This window comes from Thunnus thynnus, chromosome 21 (assembly GCF_963924715.1).
Source record: "Thunnus thynnus chromosome 21, fThuThy2.1, whole genome shotgun sequence".
Taxonomy (NCBI): Eukaryota; Metazoa; Chordata; class Actinopteri; order Scombriformes; family Scombridae; genus Thunnus; species Thunnus thynnus.
This window is the reverse complement of record NC_089537.1, coordinates 22,345,332-22,363,785: the sequence shown is the minus strand read 5'-3', so window position 1 is coordinate 22,363,785 and position 18,454 is coordinate 22,345,332. Positions and strand designations below refer to the sequence as shown.

The window sequence follows — 18,454 nt, the reverse complement described above, 5'->3', positions numbered from 1 at the left end:
GTTACATTTTGAATTCAGGACTGTTGATTTTAATAGAGTATTTATACAACGCGCTATTTCTACTTTGACTGATATAAAAGTGTGACAGTGTTGTACTGCTACAGGTTACTACACAGCCGCTCATTGGCTGTATTTACAGTAGCTCCCACAATTTTACGAGCCGTACCATTTCTGCCTCCACGGGGTGTTGTGGGGAACATCCCACTGCAGAATGCTGCTTTCTCACCGGTCGAAGCGCACATTGTTCAATAAAAAACGAAACAGCCACTCAAATATAATTCTCAGAATTATTTATGTCCTTATACCCCGGGAGAAGCAATTTATAAATATATCGGTAATTTTCGCCACCCCCAACCGGATCAAGTTGAAGGTTTGGCTTAAAATGGCTGGAGAGAAACAGTTATGAGGATCGACGGTTTTGCCAGATATTTACGAAAAATGAGCCTGTCTGTAGTGTGAAGGCGCTCCCTCCACATAACTGGGGATCCAGGTGAGACATGTTTAAAGTTAATCCAACATTTCCACTGAGCCCGCCGCTTTTAGATGGAGAAAACGAAGCCAAACAGTACCCGTTTGCAATGTTATCACGGTAGCCTTTACATGCAGCAGGAAGGATATGTGCCTTTAGTCTGTATTTACAGTATGAAGAACAGCTTCAAAGTCAAAAAACAGTCTTCGCAAAGTCAAGATTTTGCGTGAACGTGCACATGCAACGAATAGCGGATTGATATTTGTAAACAAAATGTCATACAGTGTGTGTATGGCTAATGCAGCGCAGGCCTGTGGCTAACCCTGCAGCTGTGCAGAGCTGAAATACGTCATCATGCTAGGATTCCCCCGCAGTAAGCTGCGTGCACAAACACAAACTCCACCTGAAATGTGCACACACACACGCACACAGAGAACTGACTGACTGCACAGGGAACATCCTCACTTCTGTCCTCAACTCGTGCCCTGAATGTCAGCTGTGCACCTGTGCAAGAGTATGTTGTTTGGACCCCAGAGGAGGGAATTGGTTTTCTGTTGTTTTTAAAAGGCATCTTGTTGTGTTGAGCATTTCCTCCTAATTCGCTTGTCTTAATTTGCGTGTGTTCTGTTAATAGAAGCTATTAATAGAAGCTCTTTATTTAGTTAGTTAGATGCAGATACAGAAACACCTGTTGCGCTTAGAGCAGAAATGTGAATGTTGGAGTCCAGTAAGTCTTTGCATTTACAGGATTGTTTGCATTGATATGATGAAGTACTTTAATCTTCCAAGTATTTAATTCATTGGATTGGCCAAAAAACTGTCTTTCCCATCTCATTAGTTTTCCATATGTGGTTTCTTAATTGAAATTTCACTACATCATGGTGTAATATTACATTACATTTATTGCAACAGAAGTTTTTATCCATATTGACCCTCACTAATGTCCTCATCACACGTGTGCTCCGCGTGGTATCCTCTGTGCCTCTTGGAAATCAAATACAGATTTCATCTTATTCACTGTATGACATCCAAGTGCTTATCTTTTATCCTTTTGACAAAATTACAGAAAACTGTATCATTAGTAACGCTCCAATCTGATGGAGCACAGACGCTACTAAATTGACTCATTAGCACCATGACACGTCTAGGGCTTCAACTAACGATCGTTTTAATTAATGATCAATCCGTTGATTATTTTCTCAATTAATTGATTCGTTGTTTGGGGCATAAAATTTTTAGAAAATGGTGAAAAATGTCGATCACTGTTCCCAAAGCACAAGGGGACGTCCTCAAATGTCCATAACAACCCAAATATACTCAGTTTACTGTCATAAGACTAAAGAAACCAGAAAATATTCACATTTGAGAAACCGCAATCAGATAATTCGGACTTTTCTCTTTTCTTTAAGTGACTCAAAACAATTATGGAAATAGTTGGCGAGTCATTTAACAGTTGGCAAGTAATGGATAAATCAACTAATCATTGCAGCTGTAAACATGTTATCACTTCTTTGCTTGTTATACAATGACTCACTGTGCTGTTTCTGAGTCACAAAATTGTAACCGTGCAGTTTTACAAGCTTTAAAAATGACAGAAATGATTACATGGTGTCTGCCTAGTGAAATATATGGATTCTGCATTTAAAGGAAAACACTGGTATCAGATCAGTGTCGGATCGAGTTTAAGTTTTAGAAACAGTATCGGGAGAAAGAGGTGAGATCAGTGCATTCCAGTATATCTTTATGATGGAATATTAAGGCTCATGGCTCATTGACTGTGTCGCTCATCATGAACAACTCTAGAGTGGTTGATTGGGGAAAAAGCACCAAGTCGTTGGTGCGTTTTTTTCAGGTTTATTTTACCATAGAAAAACTCTTCATATGGCTTTTAGAATTAGTGGCACTGATCCAGTCTCAGTTGACAGGTCTCATGACTAGTGTTACTGGGCGTCATGGAAGAAAATGGTCACGGGCCCCGAGGTGTTTCACCAAAGATTGCAGAGAAGATTTAGATGAAGCACCTCTAAGATGTTAAAAATGAGGGATGTGATCAGCCGTGGTGAAGTGAAGAAGGATTCTGGAGAGAGCGAAGGCGAAAAATTCCCCTCAGCTCAGAGCCATCCCATTGAAACTGGAAATAGCTCTCACTGTGGTACATGTTCCAGAGAGTGTTCTTGGTTTTCCTTTCCAGATACAACAATTTATTATTTTCACTATCGCCAGCAGCCCAGTTTTTTTGTCACATAAAAGATGCTGTAAAGGTCAGCAAACCCCACATGTGTCAGGTTTTTACGCAGGGAAAGTTGACTGAAAGCAGTATTTTCTTTTCAGCAGCAGCTTTACTTTTACAGTTAACACTCATTCAGACCTGGGAGGTACCCAGTGCAAACAGATTTTCTGTTTTCTCTGAGTAATAGAGGCTTCAGTGCCTTGCTCAAGAGCAGCTATGATAGAGTTTCTTATGGAGGAGAGCCTTTCTCCTCCACTTCACCCGATATTTATCCCCTGTTAATCTGCTGAATCTTGTCAGTGGGGTCTGATGTCAATCTGATTTTCAGCTTTTCCACATGGATGTTGAAACTCTGTCGGTGTCAGATCACAGATTAGTCAAACTAATGTCTGGGATGTTGAGTCATGTGAAGTCAACATTATTAGGACCCGCAGAGAGATTTTTTATTTTTTCATTTTTTGTAGAAAAAGTACCGTCTCACCAAAATTTTGTGCTGATGATGAAAAGCAAGTCACGCCACACAAATCAGCAAACGCTTTTCAACATTTGGTAAACTTCTAGCAGACGACACAGCCGACACCCACTCTGTACTGATTATCACATTTACTGCTGTCATGAAGGTTTCTACCAGCGCCCCTCTCTTCAGTTTGATTTCAGGTCTCTCACAAAAAACATCAAGTACACTCCTCCAAGAAGTTCCAGGGTCACTTCATCAGGATTTACTTTCTCTGGTGTAAAGATATGTGGCATTGAGATTTCAGTCCTTCACTCCAATAAAAGAAAGGTGAATAGAACTTAGTTTGTGGCACTCAGCATTGAAAAATGACATGCTAAAAAAATTCAGCAGCAATATCTCTTTCCTGACACAATGTTCAGTCCAGGACTGTAGGTCACTAAGGTCATGTTCTCTGTAATTTTTTTTTTTTACTAAATTGGGGGTTTTAGCAGCTACTGTTAAAAAAATTTACAGATGATGGGTATTTTATGAGCTGGTTTCAGATAGGAATGTCCCAATCAAGCGTTTTCAGTCCCGCTCCCGTGTCCTTCAACATTGGGTGTCTGCCGATAACGAGTCAGAGTTGATATTTAAATTTACTTAAATGTTTTGCAGGGCTTTCCACAAGCCAGTGGGGAAAAAAGTAGTCGTAGAAAAATTTGGGCCGTAAAATCCCAAATTTAATGGGCTCTGGCACATTTTAATGCCACTATTCCATCATATACACTGATCATAATTACTGCATTTTTAATGAGTTTTCTAGCTTCCTTTTTAGGTGACATCGTCCCTCTCCCTTTGCTTCTCTATTGATATACTCCACACCTATGGGCAGTAAGCAGGTATCAATGACAGGATAACAATGTAAACCATAAATACTTGATCATATATATTACTGCAGGAAGTTCTGTTACATCATATTTTATTTTTAAATGATTTGGGGCATCTGACATTATTTTGCATGATTGGTCAATGGCAAAAAATACAAAAGTGGTTAAGACATTTTAAACTGTCAAATTACAGTATGAGGCTGAGGCACATTTACTTTGACAATATTGCCTGTGTTAGTGTGTTTGCATTGTGTCTTAGAGATGGCTCTGCTGTAAAAAGCACAATGTAAATAAAGATAATTAATTAGTTCATTCATTAAGCCCATAAACAACTATGTTGCAGTGCTTTCAGTGGACTTTTTTTTAATAGTTACTGCACAATCATCAAGTTGCTGCCACAGCTGTTTTCTGCTGTTTTTCAGAAGCAGCCCATCTAATGAGGATGTCCCCCGTCTGTGCAATCAATGCACTTCTTAATCTATTTAGTCAGCAATTATTTAGCTAATATTTGTCAAACACTGGAGACGACTCTCCGATCTCTACTCGGCAGGACACGACCTCTCAGCTGAGAGAGCCCACACACACGTTCATATAGAGCATGTGAGGACTGATACAGACAGATATTTCTCTATCATCATGCTCACATTGTTTTGAAGCGGAGACTAGTGGTCGTAAATGTTCATGCGTAGCGAATCGCTACTTATTAATCAAAACTATTTTATTCGAATCATAAAATAATCTAATAAAGTAGCCGGTTGGACTTAAACGTGTAGTTGGCCGTTTGGTCGGCAACTGGCGCGTATGGAAAGTTGCATAAATATGTATCTGACACATAACAGCTGTAGACTACTTAATCTGACACATTTTTTTATGACCTACTTGATCCAAATACTGAAGATCCTGGTTCAAAAATATTAAGCGACATAACATTTTCTTGTTTAATTGGCTGTGAAAACCGAAAAACACCCCTCACTGTTTCCTAGGCGATGTAATCAAATGTCTTGTTTCCTCCAACAAATGGTCTAAATCCCAAAGATATTCAATTTACTCCAATGACAAGCAGCAGATTCTCTTATTTAAGAAGCTGAAACCATCAAATGTTCAATCAGTTCATCTCTAGACGAATGAAAGTTCAGTTGGGAGAATGCGACCCAGGAAAGCGACAGGGTTACAATCCTCTAGAAAGAAGATGTATCACTCTGTTGTAGTTGTTGGAACTAAAGAAAACCTCTCATGTTAGCACAGCAGTGTAGCAGAGTGGAGGTTCTCCCCTCACAAAGTGTCTTTTGACGAGCCCAGACAACAAGCAATTTTAATTCTGGCCCGTCATCAGTTCACTCCCAGAATTAACATGAATTAGCAACAGCTGAGAGGTCGGTGCCAGCTAAAATGAGAAGCTGCTAGCTGAATGTTTTCTACACTGCTTTTTTTCCAACCTCAGTGTCTGAACTAAGAGTCACTCGCCTCTATGTGCGCCCAAATTATATTTGACATTCACACAATCTAATTTCCACTCGCTTATGCTGAGGTGGACAAACCGCAGCAGAGTACAGTCAAGAAAGGGTCGGATTCTGATCGCCGTTGTGTGTTTTTTTTTTTTTTTTTTTGCTGTTTCCGATCCTTTAAAACGGATACGTCTCAAATAGCAGGTTTAAAGTTGACTACTTTTAGGCAAAATAAATAATAATCTCTCTCTTAGGTTCAGATTTTTTTTGACTCGACTGTCGTGTGGAGTTCAAATAAAATAGACACAATACAATCATAACAGAAGAAATACAACATGAATGTTTGTAACAAAGGCAGAGTTGTCTTCAAGAAGGCACCTAGTTTACATAACCAACCAAAAATATCAGCATGGTTAGATAAAACTAGAAGTAAGAGGCAAGATATGTTTTTCTTTTAGGGTGAAACGCCCCTTTAATGCACTCAACTTTATGAAACAGACCACTCTGTCTTAAGTGGCTGCTTTCTGTTTGCCTTGTGAGACCTCAGTGCTCAGTAGTGGGGGTGGGTGATACAGCCCATAGTGCAGGTCATTTCAGGTAAAGCAGAGTAGCGTGAACAGACTGCACAGTTAATTTAGAGCATTTGACAAGCCAGCTCTAAAAGTTGATCATACTCATGAATCAGCTTCCTTTTTGATTCTGGCTGCACTCGCTCTGGTAAATAACATTGGGGTTTTGCTTTATTGTTCACCTCAGACCAGCTTGTTGCTCACTTGGAAAATTGGTTAGCCTACACATTTTGTTAAGTGTTTCTGCAGACTCAGAGCAGCTCTTGCCCTCAACTGCAGATGAGTCAGTAGACGTGAGGTCCTCCCTCCCCACGACTAACACGGCCTCCTTTTATCTCCCCACTCACCGTGGGAAATGTCTCGCGCTTTTTAAGGTCCGTCGCATACAATGATTATGAAAGAAAAATTACACCGAGCGATATCATTTATCACCAGAGCAGGAGTAAGGGGTTGGCATGTAAACCTGGCATCTAGTGTAAACACATGCCATGCGATCGAGCGGAGCGTTTACTTTGGCCGGCGAGCAGTTCCAGTGTGGTTTCACATGTGGCTAGATGAGGAGGGTAGAGGCAGGCAGAGGAAACTTAGATGCTTGTCTAACATTTCCGCTCAATCATAACCAAGATCATGTTACCATAACGAGCACGCGCACACACGCACGCACACACACACACACACCCAAGAGGTTTTTCTACTCAGGCGCCACTCATTGCCAGGCTTTGAATTAACAGTCTAAATAGAAGATAATAACAAAAACACTGCGAGTGTTGAAAAATGTTGTTGTGTATGATAATACAGCCAGTTATTTCTGCATGAAGCACCCTGCAGGTCGGACACTGGAGCTGCTGAAATTTTAGCTTTAAGGCTCGGCCTACTTTTTCAATTATGGCCTCTCTACATAATGGGTGCAATATGAGCACTACAAAGCTGAATTAAAATGCAGCTCTCCTCTAAAAACATTAATACTCAGGATAATTCAGGGATGCATTCAGAGACCAAATCCTCTTATGCAAGTTTTGGAAGAAAACATGACGTTCTGGTAGAAAATTAGAAAGTCCATCAGCCTGTTTAGCCTAATTGATTAAAAGTTTTTTTTTTTTTTTTTTTTTTTGTTCTTCTTTTACCTGAATTATAAACAGCGTCCTATCCGTTAAGTGCTGCCCAAAGACGTCACGAGTGGAGAGTTGAAGAACAAGGAAAGTGCATCTCCAGTCTGAATAATGAATGGAGACCATATTGTGGATGGAAAAGGGAGGATGTGGTTCAGTAATAGTCTGGTGAACATTAATTTCTCCACTAAATTGTTGGTCTTGCTAGACTCTTGTTTCCAAGAACGGGTTGATGAAAATTACATCTGAAGCCTAATGACTGACTTTTACAGGATTTGTAGGCTGCAGGGAGTTAAGGCATATTATTATATTAGGCTGCTCCTTTGAGCATTAGCATAGGTCCTGGCTACGTTCCACTCCTAGCAAACCATTTTCTTCACCACGTGGATGGTAAAAAAATTTGTCGTCGTGCGGTAACATCATAAGAGGTTTGATGAGAGTAGACTGCTGCGTCGACCCTGTATGGTCACCGTAACTGGCTGGTGGTGTTTACATCTGTCATAGCGCTTACCGTAACGATGCATTTATGAAACATCATACATCTCTTTTTAATGAAGTCAAGTCAGACAGTTCCTGAAATGGAGTTCTGTAAACGCTGGCTTTGCTTTTTTTATATTTATTTTTATCCCTGGACCGCAGGGCTCATTATTCTCGCTCAGGTGCCCTTGAGCAAGACCCTAAAGCCCCCCACCCCCACCCCCCAACCGTTATAGGGGAGCTGCTCAGTGGCCAGCAATAGATAAGGTTGTGGTTTCAAGGATCTGATTGTGTGCCGTCTGATGTGGTGTAGGTTTTCCTGTAAAAGACCACTCGTGCTCAGTGAATGAAGGCTTTGAAAAAAGGAAGTTGTCTCGAAAAAAGTGGATAAGTGGCTCCACCCAGCTACTAGTGTTATTGTGTTCACGGGGTTTATATCATATTCTATTTTTATATGGTTGTTTTTTTTAAATGTATTTTCCGAAGCATTTGGAATTTTTGTTTTTGGGCAGGGTATTTCTGTAAAGCTCTGTTTTTCTTTAACAGGGATTGTTAACAATGTGTAATGCACACTACAGATAATATGACTAGTCACAGAAAAAACATTTTTCCAGTTCCAATTTTTCAGTAAATATTTGCTTAAAAGTCACTGTTAGTCATTTTTTTAAAAGAAAAATTGGCTTCTCAAACATGAAGATTTGCTGCTTCTTTTTGACTTAAATGAGACTGAATTTCTTTGAGTTTTCCACTGTTGCTCTGACAAAATAAGCCAAAGATGAAGAACATTTTAAACTATTTTTTGACCAAATGATGAACTGTGGAAATAACTGTCAGATTACAGTTTACATAAGTTCAAATTAAATACTAAGAAGTTTTCCTTTTTGATTTTTATTAGTTCCAGTCAACTTGACAGTTCAACAAAGCTGGATTAACCAGGACAGGACAGGAAAGCAGAACCCACCTGGAAGTCCTTATCATGTTAATGTTACATATTCACAAACACATTTTCAGTCAAATAGCTCAAATCTGTTGACACACACTAGGCCTGGAGCTTACTTACTTACTTACTTACTGGTCCTTTATAGTCTTACTTTTATTTCACTTTTACAACGCCCCTTGGTTTGGCATAACCTGGAAACCAACATAGCAAAAAGTGGAATGAAAACAATATGTAGGCTTTAAGAAATAAAATCAATTAAAATGTAGATGTAAAGTGATTCTGCTTTAGCCTATGGAGCAGGTTAATTCCTGGTTAAATGTTTTGGCCTATATGGAGAAGGATACATTTATTTATGTCTACCAGTCTAAATTTCTTAATTAGCTCTAGACAGCAGGGAAAATGTAACTCATTTGGGTCTATGCATGTTTATTCTGTCTGAGACAGGCTTGTGAATTTGAAACCCAAGCCCACGCCTTGTCATTCCTCTGGGGTCCCTCCCACCCTAGCGGTGGGTGCGGCACGTGCATGAAAGGCAGCAGAGAGGCGTTCACTTTCATCCCCTGTCATTTGGCCGCTTCCCAAATATACCATCTCACCCCCCCCCCCTCCTCCCTCCCCCCCCCTGCTGCTCATATCTCTCCTTGTCCCACCCACTGTCTCCTCAGCCTCTCATCTCCCTGCGTATCTTTCTTGCAAACACATTTGTGTGTCTCCCTCTCTCCATCCCACAGCTATGATTTAGGCGTCAGGGTTGCTCAGACTCCCTCCCAACCCTGGATCATGTTACCCTGCCATTACTCAGTCGTTCCCCCCGCGAGGGTGCTCCATGTCAGGCGTAGTGGAGCCTGCCTGCCTGCCTGCCTGCTCGCTGCCTGCCTCTCCGGACCTGTTGACTAGCGCAGTTCAACCACAGACGCCCCTGGTCAGTGGAGTCGCTCCAGCTATGGCACAGACTCTCTGGAAAAATTATTGAGTGAGTGGCAGGCAGCTGGGTTAGTTGTAGGTTTGGAGCTGCATTTTCAATTTCAAAGTGGGCTGGAGGAAAACCAAGCATATAGGCTGCTTTCATCTGGTTGTAGGACAAGCATAGTATGTTTGAAATCTGTAAGAATCCTTGTTTTGTTTCTGGTGTTTACCCTTCCACCCACAAATACTCACTGCCCAGCCCTTCCATGCGTCACAAGTCGACTGGTGATTTGTGGTCCTCATCGTTTTATGGTTATGTAATGTCGGTTCCCTTGATGAGTAAAACGTCTTGTTAAACCCCACGCCGCCCTATTCCCATAAAAGTGAGTGATGCAGGCAGCGGTATGAGGGCCCTGCTATCCCGTTAAGGTTGGTCTCCCTTTCTACATTACATGTCATGGGACAGGATGGGATCTTTCCAGTCGGCTTAGCCAAAACATGACACTGCAGAAATTTCACTGGCTCGGCTTTATCACTTGATTAATGCACGCTGAGTAAAGCTACTAAATCTACTGAAGAACTGCGGGATCCTATAGGTTTAATTTACGAGAGTCACCGAGGTAAGGTGTGTACCCGCGTCTCTGCCATACCCTTTCATAGGGTATAAAGTTTTATAGAGGCTACAGCATCCTCCTGCTATTAAGCCCGTTGTGCACTGTAGCGGAGCCATAACTCCCTTTGTGCTATCACCATTCTTTTCAGCTCCTCAGTAATTTATTTAAGTTTGACATATGGCTGTCCTGTGCGACGCAAGGTAGCATATCGCAGCACAGGAAGGCCCACTCAGGCTAGGCTAATCCTTTCTAATTGAAAGGGAGGCAGCGTTGTGGGCCAGTGGCTTGTATGTCGCTCATCCCTCTGCTTGTTTTACAGTAATGAGACATCTGGGGCTGCAGAACAGAGCTGTTTGTAGAGGGAGAAACTGCTCCTGAGCCAGAGGGCCTGCAGGGCTGTCACAGACAAAACAACAGGGCTGACTGCTTGTTTACTTCTGTCTCGATGTGGGCATTTCATTTGGCCCTAACGCTGCCCGGGCACAGTCTCATTTGCCATGCTAATGTTAGATTAGATTATTTTATTGGAAAGAACAATAAATGTGGGATATTTAGGACAAGGGTAAGGCTATTTAAGGGTAAAACAGGACATTTATTGCCCAGAAGAGAGAGTCTACTAATATAAGGCCTACATTTCCTGTCTTGGCCTTTTTTTTTTTCTTTTTCTTGATATCATCAGGCCACAAAGGCTGTTATTGCAAGTGTAGTGAGACTTATAGTTGTCTGCAATAATATTACAAATAGAGGGTCCATTTATTTTGGAGCCCCAGCACTCTCTGGCCACACTCAGGCTACATCCACATTAATACATTTTCATTTTAAGATGCATAACTTTTGCTATGTTTATGCTTATCATCCTCACTACTCTGGTGTTTTCAACCCCCTGAAGTGGAGACTTATGAAAACGCTGCTGACTCCGTTTTTAGGTTGAAAACTTTGCATTTTAGTCTTGAAGGGCGGAAACGGAGAGTTTTGAAAGCGACGATGCAGACACCCATGTTCACTTCCTGATTGAGTCTTATCAATCGCAACGTGTCCTTCCGTGATTCATCACGTGACCCATTTCAGGAAGAAAACAAACAACATCAGCCTTGACTGCCAGTGGTTCATTCAACATGGATAACAAATTACAGGTGTTGCTGACCTTGTCGTCAATGCCAGCAGCTGTTGTGCAGTTAAATCTCTGGTCTTACTTTTCACCGTTGCTGTTAATCCTCCGTAGTATTTTCTGCAACTAAGCAACCGACTGCAGAGTAGACAATCTGCTTCCTTTTTTACACCGGTCCACAGATACCCAGTGTATGTGAATGGTCATGTGATATGCATTTTCAGGCGTCTTAGTATGGACGGAGATTATTCCTGAAATGGTGTTCGTTTTTGTTTTAAAATGAAAACCTATTAGTGTGGATGTAATCTTAGTCCTGACAGCCATACAACTTCAGCGTTCACACACACCAGCAGTGTGGGAGTCAGAGGTCAGGAGGTCACACTCTGTCATAGGTCCAGGTCGCTGTATAGCACAGTGTCATGACAGCTGTTCTCACAAGCAGAACACAATAGAATCATATTCCTCCTCTTACCCAAAGTGCCGTCCTATTTGCCAACGGTTTAGTTGGCCGTGGTTTTAATGTATCAGCCCACGGTCACCTCAGCGTGACATTCAGTTTGTGGTAAACCGCGGACCTCGTTGTGAATTTGTATTGAGAACTATTTTACCAAAGTTCACCGGGCTGTCAGTTCTCCATGTAGACCGAAGAATCTGTTCACAACTTGGTCTGTATATTATTTTAACCAACAACTGGTATATTCAAACCTCAGGAAGTCAAATCAAAGTAATCTGAATGGATATGTTGGAACTTTGGTGAGAGGAAATGCAGATTCCATGTGTTTTTGGGGTGAACTGTCCTTTCAACTGTCTTAGCTGTTAGATTAATAAAGTACTACGTCACTATTACACCTCAGTATAAAGCATTGTTTAGAGCTAAAGACTATAAGTTGGAAAATGGAGAAAATCTGGGGTGTGGAGTTAGGACGGAATGACATTACCAGACTTCTCTGCTTGAGGCTAGTGGCTCGTGGTTTCGTTAGCCTTCGTTAGCTGTTTCGAATAACACACCCACATTTCTGACTTTCTGCAGTTGAGTTGCATTGTGGGTTATGGAGGCACGTGGTTTTGACAAGGCAGACAAACGTGTGGAATAAAATCCACATCCATATCTCTGGTTCTGCTGCATCAATTTTGATGCAGCAGATACCGCGTATTTTGCTCAGTAACACTTTGGCAGGTATGGGTACTATGACCTCACCAATCACGACCTTTATTTTACCCCGAAATTGTGCCAGAACCTTTCACTCAATGCTAGGTCTCTCATGCACAGTTCCACAGTTATGTGCAGTACCACAGCACATTAGTTCCAATGGCAGACAGCCTGAATAACTATAACTTGAAAACAGATAACTTCTTACACATATGTAGTAGCATTCCCTAAGACCTGTAAACACACTTTGATGTGTAAACTCTTTGGAGTTCCTCTTTAAGGAGAATGCAGTTATGTTAGGCTGCATGGCCTGATAATTAACACTAAACCAGTAGCAAAACATGTACCTGCATAATCAAATTTGGTTTAGTGCATTGGCAATGTTATGCACACCAATATGTCCACATAGCCTACGTGGCAGATTTGTGCATAAATGATGAAGCAACAGAAATGACTTTTGTCGTTTGGTGCCAATAAAAACTAATAACACTAATCCAAACAACTTTTGATTATTTAATTGTTAATCTACCACAAAAAGAATCAGTGAATGACTTTTGATATAGTTCCATAGCCCTCATGTATAGAGAAGAGTCTTCAGGTTGCCCTGGCTTAATACAGTGCCAGAGTGGTAGAAACACTAAGGGCAGTGGCATGAAGTATATAGTGTATTTTCTTAGCTTTTTGCTTCTACTGCCACCCTGTTTATTTGCCTGAAGCTGCAAGCAACCATACTGGCCCTGTATTGCCATTTTCACACAGTAACGGTGACCTGGCAGTGCATTAAGGCAGGTCTGCAGCTACACTCCAGATCCAGTTGGACACGCTAAGCCCTCTACAGCTCACCAGAGACCTCTAAATTACTGCTTTTCATGACCAGAAAAGCACCTCACATGTTTGAGGAGGATTTGAGGAAAGATTTCTCTTTGTTTGCTGTTATGTTTTTCCTGTCTCAGAGGCAACTACATACACACAGAAATGGTTTCTGATATCTCAGCTTGTGCAAACTAATACTCTCTTTGCTGTTTAAAAGTCAGAGGTAAGGCCTCTCTCTCACATATACTCACGTGCAAGGGCCACACCATTATTACTTCATGTTTTATCCCACTCAGGAAAATATACGCTCACACTCTGAAAGGTATGAATCTGACTAACCTTGGCAAAGATACTTGAGAGGCTTAAGGTTAATACTAAACTGCTGTAATCCATTATTTGGTTGGTTTCAGAGCAGAGATAGCAATGGTTCAGCATGTACCTGTCAGTACTAAATGATTGCTCATTTCCTGCCAGAGGAGGGGAGGGGTGGGGGGGGGGGGCTGAGGTGGAGTAATAGCAAGCAGCTGCCTCAGCTGGACCTTACCTTTCCTTTCTGTCGGCCTGCTGCTCTCTCAAGCTAGCCTTCATACCAATACGCCTACTTTAGCTCAACTTCTGCACTGGCTGTTCAGGATACCAACAGCTGTAGGTGGCTGGTAATCAGGGATGAAGTACAAGAAAAAGCTTGATCCACCTTGATGAACGGAGCAGTGTTGGAGTAAACATCACGAGCGAATGAAAAGCATCATTGTTTGCCCAGCGAGTTCACTCAACACCTACTGCTTATGACAATCCTTTTTATTCTTCCTACAGCGGCTTTCGTCTGTGATTAGCTAAATGCTCCATCGATCCACCAAGTTGAGGCACCCGGAGCGAGGGAGCCATATTTATCATAGAACGAGAGGAGCATGCAGGATGTTGCACCGGCTTTCCCTCTTTCATTGGAAAACGATAAACATAAATCTGTGGAATGCGTCCGTGTGATATAAGTCTACGGCAGACCGAGGAGGAGGGGAAAGGGGGGGCGAAAAAAAAACCTGATATGCTCCGCTTTCCTCAGGCAGTAGAATCAGAGAGCCGGAGCTCTGTGGGGTTTGCTGACATTTGAAGGAAGAAAAAAAAAAAAGCCCACTTTCAGCAAAGGCAGACTTGCAAATCAGTGTCACAAGTGCAGGATTGGTGCTTTTAAAATGGAAGAGAGGATGTGAGAGCTTCTAAGGAGCCCCCCTCAGCAATGCAGAGGGACTCTGGATAGGGCAAGGCTTCTCCCTGTGAATCACAGCTAATTAACGAAGTAATTAAGATCAGAATCTCCGCTCAGAGAAGGACTCTAAATTGTCTATACATTCAAACAGGCCATCAAAAGGAAATCCCTTCCATTCATGAAAGGGGTAAATTAAAGCGTTCAGACCCTTTCCTTTCTATTATCCCCGCCGTGTGTCACACAAGGGACATCTGTTGAAAAGAGCAAGCCAATGTTACGGCGAGTTAAAGCCAACGCTGCTCCATCAGAAGCACTGTTCATAATGCATTCGCTATACATATTTCAGCTCGAGTGAATTTATTTCAATAAATGTCACTCCAAGGACACGCTTCGATCTTTCCGGGGGCAGCCACGCCGACTGTAAGCCACACCATATTGTTATCTCATTCCTCTTGTGGCAAATGATAGATTAACAAACAGTTTATAAACAGGGCACCGAGCATGTCCGCAGTTTTATCATCGCCGCACACTGCCAGAATAACCTCTCTTTATGATGGATGTATTTTTCCAGTTTTACTCCGCCGCTACAAGCTGCAAGGATATCTATGGGTACAGTCGTAATGTTAGGGCTTACAGAGAATTTCATATAGTGGGTACACAGTGGATGGGATTTATGGCTCAGATTAAGTCCACTGGTCTTTTTCTGGTAGGCAGTATTTAGGTTGTGCTGTCATCTACTGCATTGACTTAAATGCTCTATCGTCTCCCTGAGCCGCCTCTCGAAATAGACTGTTTCAAGTGCCGCAGCGCTCTCTAATGTCTCGTAAACTGTCTCATTTAGTGGTTGATTTCCACAAAGCAGACACAACATTTTATTACATTTGTCTATTGAAGTCAATTAGAACAAGAAGCATGTTAGATTGTGTGTTTTTCTTTTTTTTTTTTTTGTCTTGGCAGCTTCATGTCTACAGGCTTGGCATTGTCACATGGTCCAGAGGTAAATATCTCAACAACTATTTGTTAGATTGTTGTGAAATTATCTACAGACATGTCATGGTTCCCATAGGTTGTATTTTAATGACTTTGGTGGTCCCCTGACTATCATCTAGCACGACTAACGGGTTGAAATTTTGTATCCTCTGTTGGATGGATTTTGGTTCAGACATGTTCCCCAGAGAATGAATTATAATACCTTTTGGTGATGATATGTATAGTTATTACACATTGGCCATTCTGCTTGCACATCTTCACACATGTACTATGCAACAGTGCCACATGACTCTTAACACGTTCACACTTCACAGCATAATAAACTCTTTTGATAAAGGTTTCCAAAGGCATGAAAGCCTGCTTGAAACAAAGCAGATCATATGACATATCATCCAATCACATCTGAGGGCACAATGTTGATTTTATATAACATTGGAAGGTGGTTTGATAATCCTGCCGTCATAGAGAGGTGTGAGATGTTGTAATCTCTCTATATCTATCTGTATGTCTGTCTGTATGTATGTTTGTCCTTCGCATATCTCAAGAACCGTTCATGCGATCTACTTCATACCTGGCAGGTGGATTGCTGGGTAAACGAAGAAGTGCAATATCGATGTGTGAAGTTGTTTGTGTGAAGTTGAGCGGTTCTCGAGAAATGTATAAAAATACCTCATAAACAACGTTGCTTCTACAACGTTGATTTGCTTCCTCTTCTGCCTGTGGAGTTTGTGCAATTGCAACCCACATTGCGGTCGGAGGTGTTATTACATCCATAGTGTTAATGACTTGAAAACATTTAAGAGACGTAAGTTCTGCTGTTGAACTGTGTAACATTACTGTGAACAAAACTTGGCCTGTATGTTCAAGACTCAGTGCAGGATGTCTCAGGCTCGTTTTGAACGGGCAATACAGTTCATACGATCGACTTCAGCTCAAATCAAATTTGTAGCCTCCAGATATTCTGCATGTGAGGCATTTTTAGGGAACATGGGTAAATTGTAGTGTCTACCGATAGTCTGCATGAGAGGCATTTAGGGGACGGGCACTGTTCTCTCTAGGTGTTGAGAAATCGGCCTGTTTTGAAGGGGCACTATCTCCTCAAAGGTCTACATTATGTTGTATTCATTTGTACAAAAAGTAGTTGTGTAATTCTCACCTCCAGCCTATCCCGTTGTAAAGTGGGTGTGCTTGTCGGATTGTCTGTTTTGGAAAGAAACCAAAATTGCTGGAAGCAGGCCGCCTACTCTGATGGAAAGGTATGAGGTGAGGGGGTTTCAGACACTGTTTGACAATCTGACAAGCACTTTGTGTGCAGTATAATGACCCCGACTCTAAAGGTGTGTTCAAACTGAAGACAAAACCAATTTTCAACTTACAATACTCACATAAATTTGACTACGGGATTGTTTCTACATTGTCCATGAAGTGGAATAAAGCTCCAGGATACATGAACTCACACAGAGTTGTAAATTTGTTTGTTCGCCTTCACTCATGTCTTTGCATTGATTTTATGCAATTGTGTCGCCTCTAAAATTCGCTTTGAATTCTGCCTGTGTACACTGTAACACCATTTTTATTAGCTTCAAAAACAAACTTTGGATCTCAACTTTTATCCATCTTGGTTTTCTTTAGCCTCACAGATCTGCTAGTGTAGCTGTAGACTTTTGGTCTTGGTCACTGGGACTTACTGATGATGAGTGTTCTCTGTTCAAGGTACAAAGCAAACCCCTGTTTCCTGAGCTGTCTTGTGCAATTTGTGCTGAGTTCAGTATAGTGCCAGAACATTTCCACTTAAGTTTCACCTCAGTCTATATGCTTTGCCGAAAAAAACACTCTGGGTCGAGTCACTGATGGGGAAATTCAAGTGAGTCTATGTTGAGTTAGAAGCCAATACCTTTTTTTTTTTTCACTGCTTTTCTTGTATTGCATTTAAGCCCTGGGACTTCACACATCACCTTTCAGAGTGCTGTTGTAGGTTGAGATCAGGCTCACAAAGTCAGAAGTGTTACATGCCAGAGAAGTGAAACTGGTTATTTTCAGTTTCTTAAAAAGTCTTGATGTGAAATGGCTAAATATAGCATTTGTAAAAATGTAGTTTACCTATAAATGCCAAGAGGCTCACTTTCAGGTTACAGTAAAAATCCGTCACATAACCCAAATCACTTCCTTTTCTCTTTCCTCTCAGGCAGGAAGGGGTTACTCTCCATGTTTCCTGTCCAATTCCCAGAGCTCCAGCTACGTTCTGATTGCTTTCTTGATGTTAAACATTCCCAGGCTCCTATAACCTTCTAGCTTGCCTCCGTCGTCCAAGAGCCGTCCCAGGTGAACGAGTGGGCGAACCTCCTGTTTTTAAGGATAAAATCTCTACAATTTTTTTTTTCTCACAGGGGGTGGGAGATACGGGGACTGGAGGGGCAGGGAGTTGTGTGATGGGAAAGCATTCTTTCTTTGCATTCCGTTTAGTTGGCGTAAGGCTGTGGGAAAGCATGTTTTCCCAACCACGCTACGTTTAAGACGGTGTTTCTTGTGAAAGAAGGCGGCATCCAGACTGGAAGTTGGATTGTGAGAAAGCAGGGCACACAGCCTGTAGTCTAATTATAAAGTGTGATGGAATACATAAATATGAGTTAGTCAACCTCAGTTGTCATCGGAACAAGCTTCTCAAACTCAAACGTCTGTTTCCTTTTCAAACGTCATTCCTTTAATTTTCCTTCCTCGGCTCCTTCCCACTCCCTTCCTTTCCTCTCGAGACACCTGATCGACGGCTGAGTTATGTTATCTCGTCTGAGTCAGCGGAGCCTTCACATCAGTCATAAAACAATCCAGATTGAGCTAACATGCCTGTGAGGAGGCTGCGGCGTGGATATGACCCAGGAGCAGAGCTGGGCCAAGCCGGACTATATTTAGCCCAGCGATGCTCAGGCTAATTGCCCTCCCAGGCCTAATCATTTCCAGGCTCTGCAGCTCACAAACGACTGGAGGGGAGGCCAAACACCCACTAACCTCATGTTAAAGAGATGTCAGCATCAATGGGGCTGTCAGTGCGCTCCACAGACAAGACAAATTAGCACAATATGCTTCCTCCTCGTATGCTATTAAGTGTTCTG

General features: G+C 41.8%; 1 protein-coding gene across 3 annotated transcripts in view; it reads left to right on the top strand.

Moving 5' to 3' along the window:
* The first annotated feature begins 357 nt into the window (after positions 1-357).
* znf438 (zinc finger protein 438) overlaps positions 358-18,454 on the top strand; it is a 52,407-nt gene continuing 34,310 nt past the window's right edge. For 2 of the 3 annotated variants that reach the window (XM_067577770.1, XM_067577769.1), the window contains exon 1: positions 358-490. The gene's annotated coding sequence lies outside the window, so the exon portion shown is untranslated. Of the gene's footprint in view, positions 491-15,314; positions 15,355-18,454 lie in introns of all 3 variants that reach the window. The other variant, XM_067577771.1, reaches the window with a different exon arrangement.